We start from the raw sequence: 13,043 nt of genomic DNA on the forward strand, positions 1-13,043 counted from the left end.
AATGGATTTTTAAAAATGAGTGGTGGAGAGTGTAGGTTGCAGCAGAGTGAGAACTGACGGTGGTAATATATGGAAAACGGCGTTCCCAGTGCCAAATAAGATTGGTGATATGTGTAGACAAATAGTGCTTCTTCAATATTTTGGTTGTTACTTTAACATAAGTGAGTGGATTGCTGTGGCTTTTGCTACCTCTTTTGAAATTGAGAGAAAACTAGAACTGAGGTTTTCTCTGTAGGGGAGGATAAGAAAAGAAATAGAATAAAAATGGTGGAAATTACAGTTTCCTTTCCAATGATTCTCTCCAATTAGAGTGCTTCCTCTCTCTCGCCCTCTCTCTGGCAGTCAAATGTTTTTTGACTCTATAATGTTCCTTGTGAGCATCACAATTGTTTCTTCTTCCTTATTCTCTTCTTTGATACATAGAAAATATTCCCACTTGTACAACCTTACCTGACTTACTACATCAAAATAAAATTGTTATAAAAACTGAGCCCCAAATGAGCAAGTTTTTAAAAAGTACCCACTATAACACTTGCCTTCCCCATGCAGTAAATGTTGTGAATCACGTACTCTGTTTTTAAAGGCGAATCAAAGCGTTTAGGGCCGGAAGGACCCATAAGGATCTTCTAATATCGACACCCTCATTTTACCCATGGGAAAGAAATGGAGGCTCCGGGCAGTTAAATGACTTGCCAAAATAAGTGTTAATTAATTTTTAAAAATCCAGTGTATATTTCCTTGCAACACTAGTAAAAAAATAACTTTATTCATTGTTCTAGACATACCATTTCCTTCCAACCCCCTTTTTGAAGGCTTGTGAAATATGGAATGTTATGTTATTTGTTAGATTCTTTTAAATGTTATATTTGAATAAGGTTTTTTTTAAAATCCCTAAGTGTTACAGAAATCAAGTTTTTGTATCTTTTACTATGACCCTTCTTCATGCAGGTAGTCCCACCTGCTTTTTTTAAGAAGCAAATATCAAGGTTAAAAAAAAAAATCAACAGACAATATGGCCAAAATTTGTTTTCTGAAATAAAGCAAAGATGCTGTTTACAAAAATAAAACCAAACCAATTTTACATAAAATTAGTGAATGTGTGAACAGCATTCTATTTCTATAATAACTGAGTTAGGAATAAATTTTGGAGAAAAATATTTTTGCAATTCTTTGTCAATGACACAGAGAATTCTGTTAGTTCTGACTCCTGATTTTAGATTTTAATTTTTAGCGTTGCCTTTTTCCTCTAAAAATAAAAGCAAAATAAAGATGTTTTTTAACCAACACGCACCAGTTTAAATGCCATCTTCACAGCCCGGTCTTCCCAATCCAAATTAACAACTCATAGTCCCTGTTTATCATATTCTCTCATTTTATTTTCTTCATCGCACTTAAAATTATCTGAAGTGATATCGTGTAGTTTTTTGGGTGGGGAGGAAGTTAGGTACTTGTTTAATTGTTTCATCCACTAGAATATAGCTTCTGGGAGAGTACCGTCTTTACCGAAAACGGTGGCTGGTCATAGTTGGCCGTCAATACGTATTTATTGGATGAATGAATGTTATTAAGGATATGATCAACAGCAAGATATATGTAGTTTTGGCCTCTTGTCATGGCTTTGCGAGTTGGTTTTAGAGTAGCAGCAGGTACAGGCACAACAAAAGTTGAGGAGACGTTAGCTGTTCATTCAACAAATGTCTGTTCAGAGCCTGCTAGGAATTATGGGGGAATACAGGCATGACTGAAATATGGGACAGTCTCACACTGTTGTGACAGACGCAGACAATCCTGAGAAACTCTCCCTGTCACTCTACTGTCATTCCCAAAACACACTTTTGGTATAACCAGTCTATTGCACTGCTTTGTATTGGTCTCGCCCAACTAGACCAGAGCTTCTTCAGGGGAGAGTAGGACTTTGTCTTATTCTTGTGTCTATCCTTAGTGTGAGGGTTAGTGCTTAGTCCTCATAAATGTTGGATGAATGACTTAATCTTTCTGTGTAGTGATTCAGAGAATGGGCTCTGGATTTAAACTACCTGGGATGAAATTCTGGTCCACCACTATTAGCCGTGTGACTTTGGCAAATAGTGGAACCCTTTTGTGCCTCAGTTTCTTCATCTATAAAATGGGTAATAACAGCATCTACCTTGTGGTGTTCTATGAATATTAAACGAGGTAATGCAGGTACAGTGTTTAGCACAATTCTTGACACACAGTAAATTCAGTCAGTATTATTATTAGGAAAAGATCCAAGAAGAGGGACTGTGAAAGTATGAGAGGATTTCAGAAAGAGATAAACCATCTCTATCCTATGGGGCCAGGGTTTTGGGGGGGAGAAAGTAGTCTTGGGTAAACTTTTTGAAAGAGGTGCAAATGAGCTGGAAGATGGAAGAAGAGATCTGAAGAACACACAGACAGTTTGTAACCTGACCCAACTTCTATTTCCAGTTCTACTCATTTCTTTGCTTTTTTTCCCCCTATAAAATGTAGGGGTTTTTTTTAATGAAAGAAAAATTTCATTTTTTGTGACATTTGATATCTGTTTTATGTTAATAGATAATGTTTCAATTATGCAAATCCACATTGTAATCCAAAATTTACTCTTGTTCCAATTTTGTCAATGAGTTTTAAAGATACAAAGATTACAAAATGTACTGTTTTTCTCCTTTCCTAGCTGTTAGCAATTTCTTCTCATGTCAATTTATAACAATCACACTTTTTTGGCAAAGAATGTAATTTCAGTTTGTACATTAAATTCATACCTTTTTCAGATGGGGCCACGATTCATAGGATGTATCAGAAGGTGAGAGGACACTTAGATCTAAGCAATTTTTATTCATTTTTACACTTTTTTAAAAAAGAAACTTTGGTTAGCATCAAATAATTTAAATATATTTTGAAATATATTGAATACATGTTTCACTTTTTTCAATTTAAAATTAAGGTGTAATTTACATAAGTAAAATTTACCCTTTTTAGTAAACAGTTCTTCAAATTTCACCTGTTACATACAGTCATGTAACCACTACTATAATCAAAATACGGAAGTGTCATCACCCCCAAATTCCCTTGTGCTGCCCCTTTCTAGTCAGCCTGTCTTCCTAACCCCCAGCCCCAGCAACCACTGAATTGTTTTCTGTCCCTGTACGTTTGCCTTTTCCAGAATGTCATTATCAGTGGGATTGTAGGGTATGTAGCTTTTTGAATATGCCTTCTTTAATTAAGCATAATGCATTTGAGAATCATCCATGTTGTATGTATCCATCATTTGTCCCTTCTCATTGCTGACTGCCCTTCTGTTGTATGGATGTACTGCAGTGTCTCCATTCCCCAGCTGAAGGACATTTGAGTTAATTGCACTTTGGGCAGTTGCAAATACTCCTGTAATGCTTCTATAAGGGTTCACAGGTTGTGTGTGAACATATCACTTGGATATATAAATGCCTAGGGGTGGGATTAATGGGTTGTATGATAAGTGTGTGTTTAACTTTATAAGAAACTGTCAAGTTGTTTTCCAGAGTGGCTATGCCATCTTACATTTTTACCAGCGTCCTTGTTAGTACTTGGTATTGTCAGTGTTAAAAATTTAACCATTCTCATAGGTAGTAGTATCTCATGATTTTAACTTGCATTTTCCTAGTGACTAATAGTGTTAAGCATTTTTTTGTGTGTATTTATTTGCCATCTGTATATCTTGTTTGGTGAAATGTCCAAATCTTTTGCATGTTTTTATTGGGTTGTCTGTATTCTTACTATTGAGTTTTGAAAGGTCTTTATATATTCTTTGCACATATCCTTGGTCAGGTACATGAATTACAAATAATTTCTCACAGTTTGTGACTTGTCTTTTCATTCTATTAACAATATTTTTCAAAGAGCAGAAGTTCTAAATTTTTATAAAGTCCAATTTTCAATATTTTCTTTTATGGATTGTACTTTTGGTATCCTAAGAACTCTTTGCCTAACCCAAGTTCATAAAGATTTTTCTTCGTTTATATTTTTTTCAGTGTTTTCCTCTAGAAGTTTTATAGTTTTTGAGTTTATATTTAGTCTTTGATCCATTTTGAGTTAATTTTTGTATATTGTGAGTTATGATCAAGGTTCATTTTTGTATGTGTGTACATTTTTTTGTTTGTGAATGTCCAGTTGTTATGGCACCCTTTGTAGAAACAATTATCCTTTTCTCATTGAATTGTCTTTGTCCTTGGTTGAAAATCAATTGACCATCTTTGAGTGGGTCTATTTCTAGACTGCCTGTTTCACTTTATTGATCTATATGTATGTGTTCACTAACACCCACTCTGACTCAATTACTTTAGCTTTAAAGTAAGACAGGAAACCAGATACTGTGAGTACTCTAACTTTGCTTTTCTTTTTCAAAATTGTTTTGGTTCTTTTGGTTTATTTGCTTTTCCATAAAAATTTTAGAATGAACCTGTCAGTTTCTTCTTTTTTATTGAAATACAGTCAGTTTACAATGTTTTGTCAATTTCTGGTGTACATTGTAATGTTTCAGTCATACATATACATACACATATCCATTTCCATATTTTTTTTCATTATAGGTTACTGCAAGATATTGAATATAGATCCCTGTGCTATCCAGTATACACTTGTTGTTTATCTATTTTATATATAGTAGTTAGTATCTGCAAATTTCAAGCCCCCAATTGTCAGTTTCTATTTAAAAAATCCTTTTGGGATTTTGTTTGGAATTGTCTTGTAGAATCTATAGATCAGTTCTGGGAGAACTGACATTTTAACAAATTTACTTTTAATATTTTAGTTTCTTTATTGTACTGCAGTGTGAAAATAAAAATTCTTAGCTTCACAAATAAGGGAGTAACCCTATGGTAAGGAGAATTGCACACACTTTAGCAAGGTTGCAAGATACAAAGTCAATTTATGAAAATATGTTGTATTTCTATATACTATCAATGAACAATTAGAATTGAAATCTAAGATAGTATCATTTAGGGTAGAACAAAAAAACATGAAATACTTGGGTATAAATCGAAAAGACTGTGTTCTAGATTTGTATGATGAAAGGTACAAAATACTCCTGAAAGATATCAAAGCTTAAATAAATGAAGAGATATACTATGTTCATGGATTTGAAGAACTTAGGTTATATTTATTATTTTTTTAAACATGTGTTTTCAATTCTCTCATTTAGATACCTAGGAATAGAATTGCTGGGATATATGGTAACACTAAATTTAACTTTTTGAGGACCTGCCGAACTGTTTTCCAAAGTGACTGCACCATTGTACATTCCCACCTGCTGCATATGAGGGTTCCAATTTCATAATATCCTCACCAGCACTTGTTATTGTCTGTCTTTTTGATTATAGCCATCCTAGTGGGTGTAAAGTGGTATCCCGTTGTGGTTTTGATTTGCATTTTCTTGATGGCTAGTAATGTTGAGCATTTTTTTCATGTGATTTTTGACCATGTGTATATCTTCTTTGGAGAGGTGTCTACACAAACCCTTTGCCCATTTTTAAATTAGATGATTCATTTACACTTGAGTCTACATATTATTTTCACTTGAAATTATTTTACTCTGTCTTTTAAATGTAAAAGTGGAAAGCCTCAATGAATGATAAGTATGTACTTAAATCTGACCAGTTTATCTATTTTTTAAATCTTCTACCTTCTTTTTTTCTGTGTACTTTTAATAAAAAGTGCTTATTCTTGTTATAACCATGATTTCATGTCCTGTTAGACAATTCATTTAGATTTTTAAAATTGTTTTTGAATGATCCCGTTGTATCTTCATTCCTAGTTTATTAATTAAAAGTGTCATATTTTGAAGTGTCTCGCTTATTTTTAAAGGATTCTAACATGATAGTCTTACAGTTAACACAGATAATTCATTTGTTACAATTATGATAAGAATTAGAAAGAAATGATACAGGGCACTAGTATAGTGTAAGACTGGGGAGGTGAGAGAAAGCTTCTCTGAGGGAGTGATATGTAAGTTACTTCTTTTTAGTTCCAGCTTACTAAGAGAGTTTTTGTTCTATTTTTAAAATCAGGACTTTTGAAAGGATCATATAGTTTTTCTTATTTAATCTGGTAATATAGTATAATTAATTAATTATAATATTGAGCAATCATTGAATTTCTTTCTTTTTTTTTTTTAATTTACATGACACATGTGAGGTGTCTGATTTATTCAAACTGTCAGTCAAAGTTCCTACCATGGAACAGGAATTGACTAGCTGGGAGCTGTGGGGCTGAACAGGGCAGGGATGACCAGACATCAGAAAATATGAGTTTCTGTAATAAACTTTACTTGATTGACGTGCACTATTCTTTTTCTATATCATTAAATTCTACTTCTTATTTTTGCATCTGCGTTTATTAGTATGGGAACCTTCTTGCTGTTCTTTGATCATTCCAAGTATGTTCCCCTTCAGGGCTTTGCATTTGTTGTTCCCTAACGTATGAAATGTTCTTCAGGTCTCTGCACGCTTGTTCCCTTAATTCCTTTATGTCTCTGGTCAAATGCCACCTCACCAGTGAGGTCTCCTTTGACTACTTCATAGAAAATGGAAAATTTCCCATGCTTTCCTCTGTAATTTCTTATCTTTCTCACTAGGCTGCATCGTCCCATCTGCCATTTCATATGTATGGGTTTATTTGTTTATCTCTGCCTCCACCAGCCAGATGTAAGCTCCATGAGAGCGTAGATTTTGTTTTGTTCACTGCTGTGTCCCCAGCACCTAGAGCAGTGCTGGTACACAGTAGGCACTCAATAAATATTTGGAATGAATAATTGAATATTATATTTTATGTATGTATTACTTCTCTCCCTCCCTCTCTCTTTCTCTCATCTTTTTCAGATCTTCTGCTTCAGAATTTCTCCTTCCTCAAATAAATTGAGAAGTTTCTCATCTTTTTGTGTGTTCCAGAATAGATCAAATAACATGAATATTTCTTTCCCTGAATGTTAGAAATTATTTATCCATAAAACTATTTGAATTTCTTGCTTTCTGGGAGGAAGAGGATAAATATTTGACAGCCTTTTAAATTTATTTGATTGCTGTTTGTTTATTCAGGCTTTCTGCTGCTGCTTGAATCAATTTTGGCAATTTATATTTTCTTATAAAATGGACCTTTCAACTTAAAAATTTCAAATTTTTTAACTTTAAATTAAATTTGTATTATTTAAAAAATCTCTTGTGCATCAGTAGTTTTGATGTCATTCTACCCTGTTGGTATTATTATTTTTGTGGAAATACTTGCTAGAGATTTTAATTTGTCTATTTTAATTGTCTTTTTTAAAGAAATCAGTTTCTTCTTTATATGGGGTGTGTGTGTGTGTGTATGTGTATGTGTGTTCTTATTCTAATTTCTTGAATCAAATGTGTGGTTAATTTGTTTCCAATAAAAGCATCTAAGGATATGAATTTTCGTTTGAGTACAGCTTTGGTTGAATCCCATAGGGTTTTCCCCTCCATAGTTTTCAATATGCAGTATTCTTGCCATTTATTTTTAAATATAGTCCTCTTTGTTTTGGAGTAGATGTCACTCAGGATGGGGTGATAAGTAGTTTAATTTGGGATAGAATTTCCATAAGTAGTTTGGGACTCAGGTATCATCCATGTGTTATCCATCAGACATAAGAGAGTATATCTGCCACAGGACCCAAAAAGGGCCTTTTGAACGTGCACTGGAAGATTTTCCCCCGGCATTTCTGGCACACAGCACCTCTTAGACAAACAGGTGTTTGGCAGCTAATGAAGACTCTTTTCTTTAGTAGAGTAGTCAGGCCAAATTTTATAGTTATCACTGGCCCTCAGCAGCCATAAATCTTGAACCCGAGTCCTGTGGCTTGCCTCCATGGGAAGTGCTGGGAGAATCCCCAGCGTGATCCTCTTACTTGATTGCTTCAGTCAGTTGCTTCTGAGCAGGGCTGTTGCTAGAGCTAAAGTTCGGGGGAGGTATCCAGGACTTCATTTTAATTTCAGCAAGTATGAGTTTTACTTGCATTTTTCCCCCCATGCTTTTTTTTTTTAATTAAATTTTAAAAAAAAATTTATTTTGATAGACACAGGATTTAATAATCACCAGACAACAGCCAGCTGTTGCCCACTCAGTGCCCTTTGGGGAAGTTTGTGTTGGTTAAAACAAGGCAACTTGCTTCTGATTTATGCTGATCTGATCTTAATATACGCCTCTGGGGCTCTGAAGTAAGAGTAACTACTAAAGGCTCAAATCATAAGCTCCAATAGGGAAGATTTCCAATATTCCTTTCTTTCTTATGTGCCATTGATGTTTCACTTTGAACGCCTACTAATTACTTGGCCTAAGAGCTGACCTTGTAGGAAGTGAATGAGATATTAAGTAGTTGTCACACTAGAAAAGCCTACTTTATTCTTGGGAACAAAAATATTTGGAGGGATATGGAGAAAACTAGAGAAAAGCAAACACATTTAAAAAGAATCATTGGGGCCTAGGTGAAGATACGGATTTGAATCACAGTCTCCAGCCATCACTCTTGCTTGGAGGACTCCTGAGATGTCAGAGAAATCCAGGACCGTATATCATGACTTCTTTCCATTTCAGCATGCTTCAGAGGGCTCTGGGACCAAGAGTTTTTATTTTTTTAACCAATATTTATGCCATCTCTCCTATGTACCAGAAGCTGTGCTAAGGGCAGCAGGTGTAGTGGTGTTTATGGAGACCTGGTCCTAGTGGGATTCAGACAGGCAGTAGTAATACATCGGGGGGCAATGTTGTGATGATACTGGAGCACATGGCAGAGCCCCCAGTAAGGCCTGTGGAGTGAGAGAGGCTGAGGGAGACCTGGAGGATGTGGAGGAGTTGGCCAGGAGAGGAGTGGTGTGTGTGGATGGGACCTGGGGGAGAGTAAGTCACACAGAGAAATGTCCAGGCTTGGCAAGAAAATAGAAAGGTTCAGCCTGTCTGGAGCTGGGGGGCAAGGGAGTGTGCAGAGAGAAGTTACAGAGGTGCTCGGGGCTTTCCTGTCCTTGCAAAGGACTTGTATCCTTATTCCAAGAGCAGTGGGATGCCACTGAAGGTTTTAAGTCGGGGCAAGACATGGTTAGTATTTAGCTTAGAAAGATCCTTGATTGCTGTGTGGAGAATGGATGAAGTGTTCAGTTAGAAGCTGCTGAGGTGGTCCAGGCTGGAGATGGTGATGGTGAGAATGTTGACCTCTGCCAGGGATGGAGAGAAGAAAAGTGACTTGAAGGAGTCTTCAGAGGTAGAAGCAGCAGGTTTTGGTGATTAATTGGATGCAGAGGATGAGAAGAAGAAGCTGGGAAAGATTCCCAGTTTTCTGACTTGGGCAGCCTATTGGAAGGCTGCCCCCCATTCACTGAGATATGAAAGAAAGAGAAGAAATGGTTTTGCTGGGAAGATTTGCTTTTGTAGGTGTTGTGCTTCTGGTGCTTATGGACTGTCTAAGGGCAGATGTGCTGCAGGTCTGGGCTGGAGATTGGGGTTGGGGTGTCATCAGGTGATGGAAGCTGTAAGAGGGGGTCAGATCACAGAGGAGAGGGTGCAGGGTGAGCAGAGGGACACTGACATTTATAGTCAGGCACCGAGTGGCCAGCAGGCTTGAGAGTCAGACAGGAACGAAGGCCAGCAGAGCAACGACTATGATTTTGTGACTCCAGGAGCTCCCCCCGCACCCCAAATCATCCCAAAGCAACCTTGAGCTGGCAGCCCGGAGCCTTTGTTCAGGAATGAGTCTCCACTCTCCAGGCTGGGGGGCTTGGCAGCTGGAAACTTTTCAGGACTTCTCACCGTGGTGTTTCACTTGTGTCTTAAAGTCAGTCCTTGCCTGTCTGAACCTCATTGTTCAGCATTATTTTGAGGAAATGATTATAGTCAGTCATAGTGCAAGGCTCTGAGGGTTTGAGTGTTATGCTGTGTCAAGATTCCATCAAATCATAGAATCTTGGCTCTGGGGAGACACGTGGGAGCATCTCGTCCAGACTCATCCAGAGCAGGAAGTCAGGGTATACTAGTCTGCTGGATGAATGGCATTGGCTGATCTTTTTCCTTCTCAGTGGCTGTTGGGGACACACAGTATTATTTCCATGTTCTGTGCCAGCATAGATTCACCGTGACAATAAGCTACTAGGAGTGTTAACAATCGCGAGGGCGGGAAGGCTGCTTATACTGCTCTTAGGGGGAGCTCAGGACTTTGCAGTTGATTCTAATCCAGTCACTGATGATCCTCATGAACTTCCCTTAATGGCAGTGGGGACAAAGTTGCTTCTGTTTGGCAACTGAGGGTAAAAGGAAAGACCCTTGAGGCTTAGATGGTCTTCAGAGCCCCTATTCTGGGAGCGATGGGGCGAAGAAGGATTGCTGACCCTCTTCCTCATAGTTTTTTCCACCCATCTTCCTGAGCGTTGGTGTAGCCAGGAGATGGAGGAGAGAGGCACATCCCTGGTCTCTGGACACATCCATATTGTTGGTACCAGTCGCTAGGGACTTGAGGAAAATAAAACGTTGGAGCTGAGCAAGAGGCTCCTCTGCTCTGTGTGAATTTCACACTGGTAGCCTTTCAACAATAGACCGCTGTGAGGCAAACCCCGTAAAATTACTCAGTCAACAGACCTCATCATGTTTTGGATAAAAGCACTTCAGGATTTTAAGATGAAGCAGTCATGTGGCCACTGAGAGTTTTCTGATTTGCTTTCCCTCAGATAATCTTAGAGGGGTGGATCACCTGGAACTTTCCTGTTTTGATTGTGTCGTGAGGTATCTCTGTCTCTCTCTCCTACTTATCTTTTATTAAGGAACTTTGAAACTCAAGTGAGAGTAATGAGGTTTTCCAGGCTTTCACTGAGACTGAAAGATCTGGTCAGTGTCTCGTGGAGAGGTAATACTCATTCTTCCTCTGTTCCCCCCACCCACCCCTTACAAAGAAAATTTCTAGCATATTGGAAAGTTGAAAGAATAGTATAATGATTACCAACCTACCTTCTACCCAGATTTCACAATTGTCAACCTCTTGCCGTCTCTGTTTTTAATCTCTCTACACAAATGCTTTTTACTAAAGGTTAAGGTTATGGGTTAGACATTGCAGAAGAAAAAATTAGTGAACTTGAAGTCAAAGCAATAGAAACTATTCAAAGTGAAACATAGAAAAAAGATTGGAGGAAAAAAACCAAGAAAGTATCAGCAAACTGTGGGACAACTTCAAGGAGCCTAATAATATACAAGTGAAAAGAAAGGTGAGGTGTGTGGTCAGAAATTTGAAGAAATAATAGCTGAACATTTTCCAAATTTAATGAGAACTATAAACTCAGATCCAAGAAATTCAATGAACCCCAAGCATAAGAAACATGAAGAAATCTATGCCAAGGCACACCATAACCAAAACTGCTTAAAATTAATAATAAAAAGAAAAAGGAAAGAAAAGTAATTAGCCAGCGAGCAAAGACACATTACCCATAGAACAGAAATAAGGACAGCAGCAGATTTCTTGTCAGAAACCATGTAAGCTAGAAGGCAGCAGAGCAATCAGTATCTTTAAAGGGCTGAGGTATAGAAAATATTAATCTAGAATTTTATACCCAGAGACTATATCCTTCAGCAACAAAGCAAATTAAACACTTTCAGACATTAAAAAAAAAATAAGTTGAAAGAATTCATCACCAGCAGATCTGCACTACACGACATGATCTGACAGGGAAACCTGGTTCTACGCAACAGAATGAAGAGCACTGGACTTGGTAACATGTGGCAAAAATAAAGCCAAGTTCCCACAGAGACCGGTTGTCTTTCTCCAGTGCATCCCCGTTAGCCTGGACTTCCATGCCGCCCCCTCCTGGGATTTTTCTCACCTCTCCTGTTTTGAATCGTCCTGCCTCCTATATTTCGTGTCTTCCTTTCTTGGTTTACTCTCTCCTGTTTTGGTGGAGCTCATATCCCTGGAGCTTCTGGGAAAAGAAGAGTCATTTTATAGAGACCTTGTTTGTCTGAAAATATCTATTTTACGCTCATACTTCATTGATGGTTTGGAGGAGCGTGGAATTCTAAATTGGAAATTGTTTCCTTTGAATTTTGAAGACTTGGCTCCACTTAATTTCCAGTGCTGCCTTTGAGAAGTTGGAATCCACTGGAGTCCTAATCTTTTGTACACATCCCATTTTATCCCCTCTGAAACTTTCATGCCGTCCCCAGTGTTCTGGACTTTCATAGCAATTAGCCTTGGTATTTGTTCTTATCCACTGGGCAAGAGCAGGGTCTGGAAACTTTTTCTGTGAAGGGCCATGTGTTTAAATAAAGTTTTTGTGGTCCATGTATGATCGCTGCCACTTCCCTAACCCTTTAAAAGTGTAAAGGCTGTTCTTAGCTTAAGGTCTGTACAGAAACAGGCTGCAGGCTGAATTTGGCCCGTGGGCCACGGTTTTCTTCACATTCACTGGGCCCCTTCAGTCTGGCAACTTATGCTATTTAATTCTGGGAACATTTCTTAAATACTTTCACAATGATTTCTTCTCCTCTATTTTTTCTTGGTGAAATTCCTCCTACTCAGATGTTGAATCTCTTAGACTGGTCCTTTAATTTTCTTATCTTTTCTCTTCAGTTATGTCTCTCTTTGGCTCTTTGCTGTGTCCTCCAGGAGATTTCCTCAGCTTTACCTTCTAACTCTTCTACTTAATTTAATTTTTTAAATTTTTGTTTATTTTTTAATTTTTTCAACCAACATGTACAAAAAATGATCCGTCTTTCTCCTGCACCCTTGATGAGCAAATGACCTCTCAACCCAGAAGTTATATTGCCTCCCTCTTCGTCACTGTTGCATTTTTTAAATTAATTTTTTATTGAGGTGACATTAGTTTATAACACTATAGAAGTCTCATGTGTACAGCACTGTTTCTACTTCTGTGTACACCACTGTGTGCTCACCACCAAAAATTTAATTACCATTTCCATCAATCTATGGTTGATCCCCTTTACCCATTTCACCTCCCCCACCACCACCCCTTCCCCTCTGCCAACCATACTCTGTTCTTTGTTTCTACATGTTTGTTTTTCTTTGGTTT

The 13,043-nt window shown here is 37.5% G+C and overlaps 1 protein-coding gene across 2 annotated transcripts in view; it reads left to right on the plus strand.

Moving 5' to 3' along the window:
- STXBP1 (syntaxin binding protein 1) overlaps positions 1-13,043 on the plus strand; it is a 62,314-nt gene that overhangs the window by 1,233 nt on the left and 48,038 nt on the right. The window lies entirely within an intron of this gene.

Source organism: Camelus ferus, chromosome 4 (genome assembly GCF_009834535.1).
Source record: "Camelus ferus isolate YT-003-E chromosome 4, BCGSAC_Cfer_1.0, whole genome shotgun sequence".
In the NCBI taxonomy this organism is placed as follows: domain Eukaryota; kingdom Metazoa; phylum Chordata; class Mammalia; order Artiodactyla; family Camelidae; genus Camelus; species Camelus ferus.